Source organism: Gekko japonicus, unplaced genomic scaffold (assembly GCF_001447785.1).
Source record: "Gekko japonicus isolate JY-2015 unplaced genomic scaffold, Gekko_japonicus_V1.1 scaffold6660, whole genome shotgun sequence".
Lineage (NCBI taxonomy): Eukaryota > Metazoa > Chordata > Lepidosauria > Squamata > Gekkonidae > Gekko > Gekko japonicus.
The window spans coordinates 1-16,102 of NW_015170477.1; the positions used below are offsets into that span (position 1 = coordinate 1).

At 48.4% G+C, this 16,102-nt stretch overlaps 1 long non-coding RNA gene across 1 annotated transcript; it reads left to right on the forward strand.

Annotated features, from left to right (window-relative positions):
* The first annotated feature begins 2,060 nt into the window (after positions 1-2,060).
* Positions 2,061-15,223, forward strand: LOC107116429. The gene is made up of 3 exons (XR_001482707.1): positions 2,061-2,324; positions 13,824-13,984; positions 15,033-15,223. It is a non-coding gene; the product is annotated as an uncharacterized LOC107116429 (long non-coding RNA).
* The last annotated feature ends 879 nt before the right edge of the window (positions 15,224-16,102 follow it).

A 16,102-nucleotide genomic window follows, 5' to 3' on the forward strand; every position in this document is an offset into this window, starting at 1 on the left:
CCAGGCCCCATCTGGAGGCTGGCAACCCCGGGAGCCCAGAATGAAGCTCATTTTGCTCTGCCTGCCACTGAAGACAAGTCATTCAGGAGAGCTGTAGCCAACAAGCATGCTTCCTTAGAAGTGAAATGAAACGGGAGGCTAGTTGCCCCTTAATCCAGGGTTGCCAACCTCCAGGTGGGTGTCAGAAATCTCCCAAAATTACAACCGGTCTCCAGACTACGTCAATCACTTATCTGTTATTTATTTAAAACATTTATTCCACTTCTCCTGGAGAAAATGACTGCATGGCATTATACCCTAGCACAGTCCCTCCCCTCTCCCAGGCTCCACCCTCAAATCTACAGGTATTTCTGAACCTGGAGTTGGCGCTTATTCCAGCATAAACTTTCCTCAATTCTGTCTCACTTCATCAGATGCAATAAACAGGACCGCATTTGTGAGCCCTAGGCACTTTTGCCTTCGTGGGCCCCACCCCCCATAAAAATATTTAAAAATATATTTTACAATTGTGTTGGTATAAAGATGTATATAATCCAGGATGGATTATATTAATCTTTATACCAACACAGTTGAAGTATTATTAAGGTTGCACACACCCCCACCCGGTTAGAGGGCAGGCATCCCCCCCACTGCCAGGCATGGCCAGACCCTACTGCCCTGCCACCAACCGGCTTCATGGGCACAACGTACCCCTTTGTGTGCCCCTCCCACCACAATAATGTCAATATTAAAATTTATTTTTGATACAACTTTAAATGCTTCAATATTTTGGTTTTCTTCCTGGTTTACGCAAAATTTAAATAGCTCTTCGTAGGCCCTAAGCACTTCCTTCTTTCCCTGATGCGAGGAAAAAAATTAAAACCTTTTCTTTGACCACAGGGCCTGTAAGATGGAGCTGTTCCACCAGGCCTTTGGCTGAGGCGGTGGACATCAAATAACATCGGCCTCCCCTCCTTCAAGCGCACCACGGGTGCCAGGTGTGGTTGAGTTAATTCCATCAGAGTGATCCACCACCCCTCCTGGCATGAGCTCAGGCCACACAGGAACGGAACTAACCGCCTAGCTGCCATTAGGTTTAAAAAAGGTAAAGATTCCCTTGCTCGAAAGCCAGTCGAATCCGACTCTAGGGTTGCGGTGCTCATCTCCGTTTCAAAGCCGAAGAGCCAGCGCTGTCCGAAGACGTTTCCGTGGTCATGTGGCCAGCATGACTAAACACCAAGGCGCACGGAACGCTGTTACCTTCCCACTGAAGTGGTACCTATTTATCTACTTGCAATTTCTTGGGTCTCGAACTGCTGAACTACTGACCTTCCACAGCCTGCAGTTCAGCGTCTTAACCACTTGAGCCACCGCAGCTCCTCGCCATTAGGTTTAGGTACATTCTAAAATAAAATAAATAAATAAATAAAGGTTTAGGTACATTCTAAATTTCTTACTTAAATTTTAATCTTGTTTTAACTCATGTTTTAATGCATTACTGTTGTATGGAATCGTTTATGGTTTTATGACATGTTGTAAGTCGCCCTGAGCCCGCTTACGGGGCATGGATGAATGAATAAATGTTCGATCCCCCCCCCCTTCTGATTTTAAAAGAAATCCAAAGACGCTCGTGAGCCCCAAATAGTATTGTGGGCCCTACTCACTGTGCCTACTGTGCCCACCTAAGCCGCCTTTGCAAGAAAGCATACTTTTCCTTTTAATTCTTAGAAGCAAATCCTCACGAATCTTTAGTGAACACTTAGATGCACATCCCCATTCATCATAGCAGAGCTTACTTGTGAACAACGTCAACATCTCTCCGCCTGCCTAAAAACTCTGCTCGCGTCTTTCCTCAGATGACTCCACACTCTTCCCCGCCTCGTGCTGCCAGGCTAACGTAGACGAGGCAGCTCCACCTACCGATCTCAATCTGGCCAATAGCAAGACTCGCATAAACAAGCCAATAAGAAAGGAGGGAAGGCAATTTGGGCATTTTTTTGCAGGTTCCCGGCAGGCATTGCAGCATAGAGGGCATACCGGCCACGAAGTGAGCGGCAGCAAGCCTTCTTCGGCGGCGGGTCGTCAATCTAATCCCATCCGCGCCCCGGATAAACTCGGAAAGGTGATATGATGGGCAAGTGGGAGACCGGATCGAGTGTCTCTCTCATGCACGAAAGCCGCATTGGGAACTTTCAGCGTCGGACACCAATAATTTCTCATGCAAAGGATCGTGCATGTTCCAGCTCCTGAGGGTGAAGCTGTGAGAGATGGTTGGGCGCGATCGTTAGCCGAAGAGGGCTTCCCCCCCCCTGGCAGCCGCGTTTCTCGCAGTCTGGCTCTGGAAGGTAGGAGTGTCAGCTGTGTGGAAGATCGTAGCATAGCTGATGCTGCAGGTTTCCGGTTAACGTGCCGGGTTCCGCACACCAGGCCCATTCGCAGCATGCATCTGCACGTTGATGCCTACCGTTCTTAGCAGGAACGCCAACTTTAATTTAAAAACAACAGCAACACACATACAGAGCCAATCTAGTTGTACAAGCCAAGCGTATCTTTCCCATTGTCAAAAGGAAAACGCCTCAAAGTGAATTTCTTGCCTGGTTGTGCGACTGGGGTTTTGTTTTTCAATTGAAGTTTACATTCGTGATGAGAATTGTAGGCGTTACTGTGCTGAGGGTTTGTGTGTGTGTGTACAGTATGCATTTAGGGTTCCTAGCGAGCCTGGAGAAAAATACCTTCTTCCTTTATTAGAAGTGAATGGGATATTATATGCCAAGTAACGTTACTGACAGGACTCTGAAGAGGCAGCATAGAAATATCCTGGTTTAATATTTATCTCCATGCCATGGAAAGCCACGAGTGCCCATTTCTGCACATCAGGTCTCCACTCAAGGGGAAAAGGATGCTTTCCTTCAGGTCTGTTGTCAGCTTCACATGTATGCTGCGAATGTGCCTGGACTGCTGATCTCCAGGCGGGTGCAGGATTTGATCCGATTCCTGCCTGCTCTGAAGAATTTTGAATCCTCTCCTTATCGTGCTGGGTGGCCTGTCTGAATGTGGAAGGAGCCGCTTTCCCCTGCCTTTCCCCCTGCAAATTCCCCCTTTCCTTTCGCATCTGTAGTTATAGTGAAGGTTCTCTGTCCTTTGTGTTCAGCCAGTCATCCATGTGTGTGCATAACAGCCTTTCACTGTAGCTGCAGCTCTCCATTTTAACGTCTGGTGTCAGCTGAGGAATTTCCTCTTGGCCGATTTGGTGAACATTCTGGCAGTGGTGGGGAGTAAGGAGCAGGGTCCCCACGGGGATCTCTTTTGGGACTGATGCTCTTTAACTTGTTCATAAATCGTCTTGGACTGGGGAGGGGTGGCCAGATTTGTAGATGACACCAAATGAATGGGGTAAAACCAAAGCTGATTGTGAAGAACGGAAGGGGCTGTGGCTCAGTGGTTAGAGCCTCGGCTTGACATGCAGGAAGTCCCAGGTTCAATCCCCAGCATTTCCAGTGAAAAGGTCTGGCAGGAGGTGATGTGAAAGACTTTTGCCTGAGACCCCGGAGAGCTGCTGCCAGTCTTAAGTAGACAGCAGTGACTGTGATGGACCGAAGGCAGATTCATGAATTCATGAGTACTAAATAGAGATGTCTCAAAATTGGATGAGCGGGCAGCATTGTAGCAAATGTGGTTCAGTGTCAGTTAATATACATTGGGGCCAAAGAAGCCCAGGAAGACACTGACGGGCATCTGAACTGGCAGTGACTGACTGGGAAAGAGATGTTGGTGTCATGGTGAAAAGGTTCAGCAGTGGGGGGCAGGGGGGAAGGGGCAATAAATTTAATGCTTGGGATTTTTAGGCAAGGTATCAAGGACAGGAGGCCTCTCATAGGGTATTGTAGAGGTGGGAGGGTGCAGAACAGGGCCACCAAGATCATCAGTGCTTTTCCTTAATTATGAAAGGCTGAGCTGTTTGTGGCTTTTATATTAGAAAAAAAGAGGTATGATAATGCTCCCTCCAAGCTGTGGAGTCTTGTGAGCTACTGGCATTAAAGTTGGGAGTGAGCGATTTGGCTGCTGCATAAGTTAGTCTGCTCTGCAGCCATTCCTTCCTGAGCTAAGGCAAAAAATGTGTGAGCCGGAGGCTAAAAGACTGAGCTAGCTCGCACTAGCTCAGCTTAGAGGGAGCACTGTATGCGAACCTGCATTATACTGAGTCATATTCTCGGTTTATCAGACTCAGTATTGTATACTTTGAGAGGCAGCAGGTCTTCAGGTTCTCAGATGGAAGTGTGCTGCATCACCCCCCCCCCCCCATTGATCCTTTAATTTGGAGGTGCGGGGGATGGAGCCTGGGACCTTCTGCACGCAGAGCAGATGCTCCCGTACGCAGTCACAGGCCCCACCCCTCCCATGAGAGAGGGTTATAGAAATTAATCATTACGCAGAAAAGTGAACCCTTTTCTTTAACCCCTTCCCTTAATACTGGGATTCACAGGAACCCAGTGTAGTTGATAGGCAGCATATTCAGGACGGGCAAAAGGAAGTAGGAGTGGGAAGTTGCGGCTGACTTTCAAGACAAAGAGACAATCAGAGGTGGTTTGCCACTGCCCGCCTCCCCGCCGCAACAGTCCTAGATTTCCTTGGTGGCTTCCTGTCCAAGGACTAACCAGGGCCAACCTGGTTGCTATATGTTGGCTGTGACTTGACTGCACTTTCACCACCACGATGTTCTCATAGTATGAGCTGGTAGTAGGAAGTGTCATCAAGTTGTAGTCAGGTAACCCCCAAAGGGTTTTCAGGGCAAGAGATGAACAGAGGTGGTTTGCCATTGCCCACCTCTGTGCAGCAACCCTGGACTTCCTTGGTGGTCTTCCATCCAGGGGTCATTTCCTGCAGGAGCGCACAGGAGCGGAGCTCCAGCAGTAAAGAGCCCAGGGGGCGGGCACATGCAACAAGCCCCACCCCCTGCTCCCAGCAGCCCTCAGTCAGAGCAAGAAGCAGCCAGGTAAGTTGCAGAGCTCCCCCCACCCCCCCGGTCCAAAACAGTCCAGTGGCACCTTTAAGACCAAGTTTTATTCAGGTACAAGCTCTCCCTCCTCTGCGAGGACAGATCCCCACAATAGCTAGCAATCCAAAACAGTCCAGTGGAGCCTGAGTGGTGGGTGCTGACTTCTAACAGACTTCTGGTGATGTCAGGTGGTGTGGCATATGCTAATGAGTTATGCTAATGAGCTCATGCACCTCTTTTTCTTCGAAATGACCCCTCCTTCCATCCAAGGACTAACCAGGGCCAAGCCTAGCTATCTTCTGAGATCTGATGAGGTTGGGTTAGCCTGGGCCATCCATGCCAAAACAAAAGGAAGTACCATTTCACTCAAAGTGTACTGATAACCTCCCATAAAGCTTCTTGGTTATAGCACTCTTTGTCCAGGGTGTAGGGTTTTTTGTTTGTTTTTAATTTGGGGAAGAAGGCTGAGAGGTGACTCCATGACATAATTAGCCAAGCCAGAAGTAAATATGACTGAACCAAAAGCGGTGTGGCATTGCCGCAGGTGGCTGTGGAATGGGGATTCAGTTGGAGCTGTGAGGCTGACTGAATGTGGCTGAAGCTTTGCCAATATGAAGACTCAGGATGGGAGGTGGCAACCCCAGGAGGCTCCAGCACAGAGCCAGTTTGGGGTAGTGGTTAAGTGCACGGATTCTAGTCTGGGAGAACCGGGTTTGATTCCCCACTCCTCCGCTTGCACCTGCTGGATGACCTTGGGCAAGCCATAGTTCGGGCACAGCTGTTCTCTCAAGGGCAGTTCTCTCAGAGCTCTCTCAGCCCCACCCACCTCACAGGGTGTCTGTTGTGGGGAGGGGAAGGGAAAGGAGTTTGTAAGCTACTCTGAGACTCCTTTGTGTAGTGAAGGGCGGGGTATAAATCCAATCTCTTCTCTCTTCTCTAATAAAAGCAGTCATTTGGTAGATGCCACCTCCTACGTCAGGTAACAAAATGGCGATACTGTGAAACACACTCCTGTTAGATTCAGCGTTGTCTTATAGAACCCTTTCATTTAGTGCTTTTATTTTCCGGGATGTAGCTGCAGTGTTTAAGGGGGTGTCACTGTAATCAGATGATGGGATTCACTGCGACTAGAATAAAGTCAGCCTCTAGCTGAGGTGACTTTAGAAGTAGTTTAGCCATATTCGGGGAACCCATCTGTGACTATCAGCCAGGAAGGCTAGACACGCTCAGAGGTTGCATGATGCCTCTGAATATTGGTTGCTGAGGGCAACAGCATGGGTCAAGATTCAAATCCGTTAACACCTTAGAGACCAACGTGATTTTCGGGGTATAAACTTTCAAGAGTTAAAGTTCCCTTCATCATTATATTTGTCATGAGGACAGGTGCTCCCATTGGAAGTTCCTTACCGCTATTTTCCCCCCTGTAGTCCTGAGAAGTGTGGTGAGCTCCATTCTCGAGTGGAGAACTTCCCTGCTCAAGGCCATATGGATTATGGGGCGTCTGCCTGGGTACCCCAGCCAGAGTTGCCTGATCTATGCCTCCTCCAGTAATGGGAGATTGCCTATGAATTGCCTTTGGAGCAGTCCCACATTCTGTGTTTGGAGAGGTGCATTCAGAATATCACTTTCCCCCCCTTTTCTTTCTTTGGCACTTATTTTATCCTTGCTGGCAGTGATGACATTCAAAGTAATGTGGAAGAACTGTGCTCTGTTCACTCTTCTGGGAGGGTGTGTGCATGTGAGGAAGCAGCTTGTTCTAGTGGTGAAGCCACTGGTGAGCATCTTGCACACTGCCCTCCAAGATTTCAGTGCCTTGGGGTAATGACAGGGTCACTAGACAATGGCCTTGGCTGCCCTCATGTGGTGTAATCTGATTTTGGTCATGTTTGGTCTCTTTCCTTTTAAACTAGAGCCCCAGAGTGGTCTGCTCTTGTGTTAAAACTGTTGTTTATGCTCAGGGTTTCTTAACCGTTGTGACATCACTAAGTTAAATTATCCTATTTATGCTGAGAAGGGGCTGCGGTGGCTCAGAGGTTAAGATGCTGAGCTGCAGACCGGAAGGTCAGTAGCTCGGCAGTTCGAGACCCGAGTGCCGTGTGACGGAGTGAGCTCCTGTCTCTGGCCCCAGCTCCTGCCAACCTAGCAGTTCGAAAGCAAGAAATTGCAAGTAGATAAATAGGTACCGCTTTGGTGGGAAGGTAACAGCGTTCTGTGTGCCTCGGCATTTAGTCATGCTGGTCACATGACCACGGAGAAGTCTTTGGAAAGCGCTGGCTCTTCGGCTTGCAAACGGAGATGAGCATTGCCCCCTGGAGTCAGATTTGACTAGCTTTCAAGCAAGGGAATCCTTTACCTTATGTATGCTGAAGAGCATATGTTTCTTTGCCAGAATCTGAGTGGGTACTCCATCAGAAATTGGATGGTAATCTACCAGTGTGCCATGATCTACCTTCTACCCAACTTTTAACTAAACAGCCAGGGGCTGAACATCTCACAGGGAGGATGTTGATCCCCATGGCATGAGTGATATATGGAGCCCAACTCCTTGTATAAATTTGAACTGATTTTCCCGCAGCCCAAGCCCATATGCTTTCCTGCTTTATATCTGTAGAGCATGTTATTTTTCGGACACCCCAGTCTGAGGCCCTCCAGGTTCATCCATATTTTCCTTCACATGGAAAATCAGATGTAATGAGTGGGATTCCATGAGTTAATGCTGCAAAACTCAACTAGGGATGTGGGTAGGGATGCCAGCCTCCAGGTGGGACCTGGGGGTCCCTTTGAATGACAGCTCATCTCCAGGCTACAGAGATCAGTTCCCCTGGAGAAAATGGATGCTTTTGGAGGGTGGACTCTGTGGCATTGTGCCCCGCTGAGGTCCTTGTCCTCCCCAGGCTCCATCCCCAAATCTCAAGGAGTTTCCCAACCTGGATCTGCCAAAAAAAACCCCCCATACCTCACCAATGAACTGGAGGGCCCTGGCAACCCTAAATGAATGTGATTTTCCAGCCATGTTGTCATGTATGCGCCATTCGTGTGGAACCCTCAAACTGCCAGTCAGTGGTGTAGGGCAGAAAATTTTCCAAAACGGAAATGTTTCCAATGATGCATTTTTCCATGGAAAAATCTCCTCCCCACATATATAAATATAGGTCCTCTCTAGTTGTCAGAGCTGTTGTGCTGGCAGTCAATCATGTTAGATGGACTAAATGTGGGATATGAAGTGTGGACAAACCCTGGTGCTTGTGCATAGTTCAGGTTTGTGAATGAGGTATTTGCCTTCTTTTTGCAAATTTTATTTAGATTTTGCTTTAACAGTATTTATTTAAATTTGAATTGAAACATTTTCCGGTTTAAATATTTCAGGGAAACCCACATCACCATTGGGGTGTCTGTTGTGCAACAGAATACATTGCTGTTCCCAAGACAACTGCTGGGAGGGCAGTATGGCCTCGGAATACAGAAGTTGTATTCCATGGCGCATAGGCTTGTTTTTCCCCCCAAAAAACAATTTATTGGGATATAGTAAAAAGTCAAACATATATCAAAACTTACATTTTTTATACATCCTTTCTCCCTTTCCCCCCTCCCCTTTCCGGCTTCCCACAGTGCTCCAACCTCCTGTCAATAACTTTTATTCTCTTCATACCTCGTTTTCTTACTTTTCACATCTACAGGTAACTCATCTTTCAACTATTGTTCTTATATATCTATCTTTTTTCTACTAATCTTTAATTTTTCAATAATTATCAAAGCAAAGCAAATTGTCCTTTACATCCCAGTATTTCTCCAAATACTCTTTAAAGTCTTTCCAGTCTGCAAAAAATTCTTCTGCCTCCAAATTTTTAAGTTTCCATGTCATTTTGTCCATTTCGGCCATAAAAAGTAATTTCTTTATCCATTCCTCAATATCAGGGATCTTATCTTGTTTCCAACATTGTGCATACGTCAGTTTGGCCGTAGTGATAATATACCATCAATGTCCTTTTTGCCATATTGACTTCTTCCATCTAGTCCCAAAAGTAATATTTCCGGTTCTTTCTTAAACTTATATTTTACAATTTTTTCCATTTCTGCATGTATCTCAGTCCAAAACATTTTAGCTTTATCACATGTCCACCACATATGATACATGGTGCATAGGCTTGTTGACAGTCTTGTTGACAGTGTGCCCATCTAGGGTTATCCGGTTGCACTATACCTTTATCTGTGAAGTAGGAGATGATGCTATTGCAGCTATTGAGAGTCAGTTTGGTGTAGTAGTTAGGAGCGCAGACTCTAATCTGGGAGAACCCGGTTTGATTCCCCACTCCTCCACTTGCACCTGCTGGATGACCTTGGGCAAGCCATAGTTCTGGCACAGCTGTTCTTGAAAAACAGCCGTTTCTGTCAGAGCTCTCTCAGCCCCACTTACCTCACAGGGTGTCTGTTGTGGGGAGGGGAAGGGAAAGGAGTTTGTAAGCCGCTCTGAGGCTCCTTTGGGTAGTGAAGGGTGGGGTATAAATCCAATCTCCTCCTCCTCCTTCCTCCTTTCTTTCCTTGGCTCTTCTGCCTGTATCCTCTGCCTCTGCTTTCCTGAGCAAGGCTGTGGATATGCTGCTTTGAAGCGGGAGGCAGGTGGAATGAAAGTACCAGGAATATATGAGACAGACGAAGTATACCTGTTTCATCTCCTGCTTCAGTACAAACTCTTTAAGGTGCAGCCTAGCAGTCTTTCAAGTACTGGATGCTTGCTATGTCCTTGTGAGTGATTTTTTTAAAAAAATCCATTTTAGAACATTTATACCCCACTTTCCCACTCAGATGAATGCACAGAGTGGCTTGAGGGGGGTGGCATCAAGTCACAGCCGACCTATGGTGACCCCATAGGGTTTTCAAGGCAAGAGATGCTCAGAGGTGGTTTGCCATTTTCTACCTCTGTGTAGAGATCCTGGTATTCCTTGGTCATCTCCCATGCAAATATTGACCAGGGCCGGACCTGCTTAGCTTCCAAGATCTGGCTAGCCTGGGCTATCCAGGTCCAAAAGTGGTCACAAGTAGAAAATGCCAATGCAGCAGCCTTTTCAAGCCAATCAGAATTGAAACATCAAAATCAAGCAATAGAAAGTCCCAATTTAGAACAACGATAACAAAACTATTAAACATTTTCAAAAGTCTTTTGGAAGAAATTACTCTTCAAGTTCCTCAAGAGGACTTGCTCCTTGCAGTCCCCATATTTCTGTGGGTTTTGGGTATTCCGGAAGCTGCAGCTGGTGCAAAACGCCATGGCCAGGTTGTTGACGGGAATCCTGATTTGGGAACGCGGACTGTTTACACCCGCGCCAGAGCCAATGAGGAGCCATTGGCGGTGGGGAGCAAAGCCGAGCGCAGCGCTTTGGGGCTCGGCTGGAGAGGTGCGCCCAGAATTTTGCCCAACGCCAATTGGACAGATAACGCCATGTTGTCCAAACAATGCTGTGAAGGGAAACACAGGGATGCTGCTGCCGCCCCAGTCAAAGCGGGGCCCAACCTCTGTGGGGGGCGGTGGGAGAGGAGAGAAGGAGGACGGACAGAAGGAGGGACGCGCTGCAGCGACGGTGACCACCGCCCACGGGCCTGGCTGGACTCTTTATTCAGCACAGAACAGCCGACGGGGCGGCTCGGCCGCAGCTCCGGGAAAGGTGGGCAGGGCTGCGAGAGGTCGGCTCAAAGGCTCCGCTGTTGCTCAGGGCGGTCAGCCAGTGGGTGGAGGCTCTCCCTGGGGCGAGCTGGCAACTGCAGAGTTCAGGGAATGTTATGACTACATGCGGTGACGTCAGAGCCTGGTGTTCAGGCCTTCCATCTATAGGGGGCAGTGGCCCTGCTCAGTCCCTTTCCCTGGGGGGGGGCGGCTCGGCCTGGTGGTCGCCCGCCCCCTCCCCCGGCGACACCCACCTTGGCTTCTGCTTCCCTCTGCAGCAGAAACGCCGGCCTGCGAGCGGGGGGGGAGAGAGACGGTCGCATGGGGGCTCTCCGCACGGGGCCGGACTCCTTCCCCCCTCCCTGATGGGGAGGGGGCCGGGGGAGGGAGGGGGAGCCGAGAATTGGGAAGGGGGCCCTTTAAAATCACGGGGAGGCCGGGCCCCAGGGGCCCCTGGTTAACTACGGGCCTGTTTCTACTTATAAGCTGCTTTGGTAATTCATCTGAGCGGAAAAGCAGGGTATACATTTTCTAAAATGAAATATACTGCCCTATGTATAATGTCCCAGGTTCTGTCTCCAGTTGAACGCGTGTCCTCAGTTCAAATAGCTCTGGAAGCAGGGCTAGAAAAGTCCTCTGCCCTGAGACATTGGACAGTTGTGCCAGTGATTTAGTATATGGACCGGTGGTCTGATCCGGGTACAAGGCTGCTTCATATGCTATGGTGAAGAAGTGTTTGGGGAGACTGGGATGTGCTATAGTGTTTATAGAGCTAGGAAGCTGTAAGGCTTGTGTTGGCCCAGGTGGTGATGAAGGGCGCTAATGAGTGGGGGGGGGCACAGTGGTACTGATATGGGGAGATAGTAGTGAGCAACCATTGTTCATTGGGGTGGAGTGGCAAGACCCTACAGCTCTCATCCTTTTCCTCCAAGTCCAGGAGTGGACTTCTAACCCAAGAAGGTGCCTCCCCCTTCAGATATGACCGAGGCTTCCATTACCAGCCTTCCGTAATCCAGACTAGTACTATCTGCCACAAGCATAAAAGAAGAAAACAACGAAGATTGCCCTGCTGAAATTTAATTTTGTTTTCTGTTTTAAAATGTCAGAAGACTAAGAGTTTTAACAAAAGTAAAAAGGGCCCCAAGATAACTTGGCAGGACAGAGACACCCTGAATTTATCACTTGCCCTATCAAAACCACTTGTATGTAGGTGGAAGAGGGGAAGATGGTCTTGGGCATCTGTTGAAGGGATGGTTTGGTGCTCCAGTCAGGTTTGCAGATGAGTTTCCAAAAGTTAACAGCCCGTTAAAAAATGTTTCGTGGCCCACACCTGCAGCACCCAACACTTAAACCAACCATTTGTGGCCTAAAACAGGGAGGGCTGAAAGCAGACGGTGATCTTGAAGTAGACCATTGGCCAGTTTCTGGTGGGTCGCTGAATACCTCCTGCTGCTTGTAGACCTTGGACTTGTCCAACAAGCCATGTCTTAAACCCTTAAAGGAAAACTGTGCACTCTGGAATTCAGATAAGAGATCCAGACCTTTTACTGTTTCTTTGTTTATTTAAAACACATTGGTGTTTCCATGCTCAACAGCCTAGATGTATTTCAGGCCTTCCTGCAACCCATTTGCATCTCAAATACCTGCCCGTATGGGTTTGGGCATGTGACCGACATGGGTGAACAGCATTCCTCGTTGAATTATGTTTGCATCTCCCCCCCCCCCCCCATCAATGCTTTGGGGTTACATTATCATATCCATGGCCTTGTGCCGACAGGATATTGGCTGTACCAGTCACCAGTTTTAGTAGGATGGGAGTGTCTGGCTTAAATCCCTCTTAACCCATACTGATCTGTGCTTCCCATGAGCTGGCCAAGGGTTGGTGGGTCAGAGAGATGGGGAAACCTACGGCTGGGGTTACTTCTATGATAGTGACCTCGGTATATACTAACCCCAACACAGCCGCTGCTGCAGTGTATGAGCTGGCATTCACCCACTCCCTGACCATAATACTCCTCACCTCCTCTCTCATTCTCTGGTAGACACCCAGCTCCTTGCATCTCCTTCGTCCTAACACATAACCTCTTTCCACGTTCTGCTTCGGCTTCCATCACTCCAGTTTGAGAGCCAGTTTGGTGTAGTGGTTAAGTGCGCGGACTCTAATCTGGGAGAACCGGGTTTGATTCCCCACTCCTTCACTTGCACCTGCTGATGTGACCTTGGGTCAGTCACAAGCTCTGGCACAGCTGTCCTTGAAAAAAAGCAGTTTGTGTCAGAGTTCTCTCAGCCCCACCCACCTCACAGGGTGTCTGTTGTGGGGAGGGGAAGGGAAAGGAGTTTGTAAGCCGCTCTGAGACTCCCAAGTGAAGGGCGGGGTATAAATCCAATCTCTTCTCTTCTTCTTCTTCTTCTTTAATATTTTAGAAACCAAGCACTTTGTTCTGGTGTTTGTAGTTTTATGTTTCAAAACATCTCCACGGGACCTTTGTTTTGTGTGACGGAATGTCTGTGCCTTCCGGGGTGTGGCTTGCATTCATGTTTTCCACATCATGTGTGCTACTGACCTAAATCAAGAGCTGCTTCTACGGTAGCATCCCCAGGAGAAAAACCTTCTCTTGCAAAAGCTTGGTAAAGATTCTGAATAAAGCATACATGTGTCCACAAAAATAAGCTAATTTGTATCTTTTGCATGTAATTTGTGTGTGTGTAGAATCTGGGGGTCCCTGGGTACAGAATTTGGAAAGGTGGTGATGTTTCAGGTCTTGATTGTGAATTGTTTCATATGTACAGTGCTTAGTTCTCATGGCCCTTTCTTACACGACCAGGGAAATGCTGATCGCCACTTTGGGGTCAGGAAGCCATTTTCTCCGGGCCAGTTTGGCTGGAGATCCTGGAGGGTTTTTTGTCATCTTCTGGGCATGGAACAGCGGCCACTGGGGGTGTGTAGGGGGAGGTATTTGTGAATTTCCTGCATTCTGCAGTGGTTTGAACTAGATATCCTTGGAGGTCCCTTCCAACTCTATGATTCTATGATTCGACATTCATTCCATGCAGCATGTGACGGAGTTATATAGCTCAGGTTCCTGCTCTGAGGAGCGAAGAATTTAATGAGTACCCTAAGACTGCAAATCTAACTTTGAAAACATCATAGAATCCCTTGTTCTCAATTTTTTTCTCTGCTCTGTTCAGGTGGGACACCTACCTTGTCAAGGTTACATCCATTTACATTCCGACTTTCCCTGTTGAAGTTCCTCGAGACACCATCGTTGTTCCTTTGAGATGTGGCCTCCAGTATTGGATCCAAAAATACCTGAATTGCTTCATCCTAAGAAGTGGTGTGTTCTATAAAGGTAATATTTTTATTTTCCTGAGGTGGTGATGTGAGGTCCAGTGCGTTGTAGTATTTGAAGGAGGGGTCTGCGTGGTCCACACTGGTTTGAGGAGATCAAGGGTTTACAGAGGGCAACTGGAATTACGGAGGAACAAAGGCCATCTAGGTCAACCCCTTCCCAAAGTCAGGGATTGCTAGGCCATCCGTACACCCACCTTAATTGACCAAGGCTATGAGCACAGAGCAGGCACAGTGTAAGAAATACTTACATCAGGGGTGTCGAACTCATTTGTTATGAGGGCCTGATCTGACATAAATGAGACCTTGTTGGGCCGGGCCACCTGTGTCATAAAATGTAATGCCAGGTAGTAGAAATATAATCTTTATAAAGGACACAAACACAAAGGGTGTGTTTTTTTTACTTAAAATAAAATCATGCTTAAAAACATTAGCAGTCTTGCGATATTTTATTTATTTAACAGTGTCTGTTAACTGAAACCTCTTGCTCTGAATTATTGCCTCAAATTGTCTGTGCTGTTGCAATCTTGAGTATGCTGTTCAGGTGTGTATCTGTAAGCTCCAAATGTACGATGATGCAGCAGCAGCAAAACTGGAAGAAGCAGAAGACAGCCAGTTCCACTGCGGGCCTCATGGAAGCCCTCCGGGGGCTTGATCTGGCCCCCAGGCTGCATGCTTGACACCCCTGATTTACATAGTAGTAAGCTCTCATTTGTTAGGGCCGCTCGACTGGTTTGACTTGATGGGAGACCTCTGTACTGGAAAGGCAACCAAGGGTTATTGAGTTTAATGTTGACAATGAAATTCTGAAAAGCCTAATAGTATTCCCTGCACACATGCACTGGCTGACTTTATAATCTTCATCCCCGAAAGTACAAGATTAAGTGGTTAATTCTAAGCATTGCTCACTCCATGCTGGAAGGTGTGGTCCTTGAAAGGTGGCCTTTCCCCAGTGAATTCATTGGCTATCTTTCCCCTAGCGCTTTTCAGTTATAAAGAGCAGTTGTTTCATGCCAAAATGGTTTTGTTGACATTTTTTCCCATCACAGGCGTAGTACCAGTTGAAGGTTTTTGAGCAGATACAATTGGATTGGGAACAGACACCTCCCACAAAGGCGTGCCTTTACTCCCCGTGTACAGGCACGTAAGAACTGGAGGTAGATCAAAAGGAGTGAGACCCTGCAGTGAAAATGCACCTACTACGTGGAGGCTGTACCAAGGTCTTCAGTCCTACACTTCTTTGCAAAGGCAAGATAGTTTATCATTCTGGCCAAGATGGACGAGCAGTACGCTCTCAGTAGCTCAGAATTTCCCCCTGCGATGCTAGATTTCTGTGTGCAATGATTCTTTTAGATCGGATCAGATTCTTTTCCTGACCTTGACCATTACAGCCCCTGAAGTCTGTTACTAGCTCATCTACTCTGTGTGTGGACTGGGCCTTGGAGTATGTTGGGTCCGGTCTGTGAGTGGATACATACGGATGTTTTGAACATGCGTGTCTTGGGAATCCCTGAGAGGAAGCCATCATTATCCTTACTCAGGGCTGGTTTTTGGGTCAAGCCAGCCGAGTGACTGGGGTGGCACCATGAGGGGGGTGCAGGCACATCACAGAGGAGCTTCAATTGTTCTCAGGCAGGAGGATCTGTTTGGACCTGCTTGCTGTTGACCCTGACAGCAGGACTCATAGAGAAAGTTGCCCTCCTTCTCCCCCCAATTCCTCCTTGGGATGTCCCAGAACACTCCCCCTCCCCCGGAAAAAAGTGCTGGTATCACAGGGAGTCCCACCCCACCAAAGAAGGAGCCCCTGCCGAGAACGGCCTGCAAGGAGGGAGGGGGGGGAGTTTCCCTTAGACCTGAGCGCCCTTCGCTTCGCTTCCCCCCCTTCTGCCCAATCCTGCCCCCCCCCCCCGTCTTCTGGGAGGGCTGAACAGCCTGGGTGTTCCCCGGGAGTGCGACCTGACTCCCGAGGAATCCCACTGAGCTGCATTCTGGGGGGGCGCCTCTGAGGACTGCGGGGCCCAAGTCCAGCCCAGCGGGGAGGGGGGCTAGAGAGGTCTGCTGCTCTGACGGGGAAGGCAGGAGGAGCCTCTTCTTTCCTGGGCCTGCAGCTCTGAAAGGG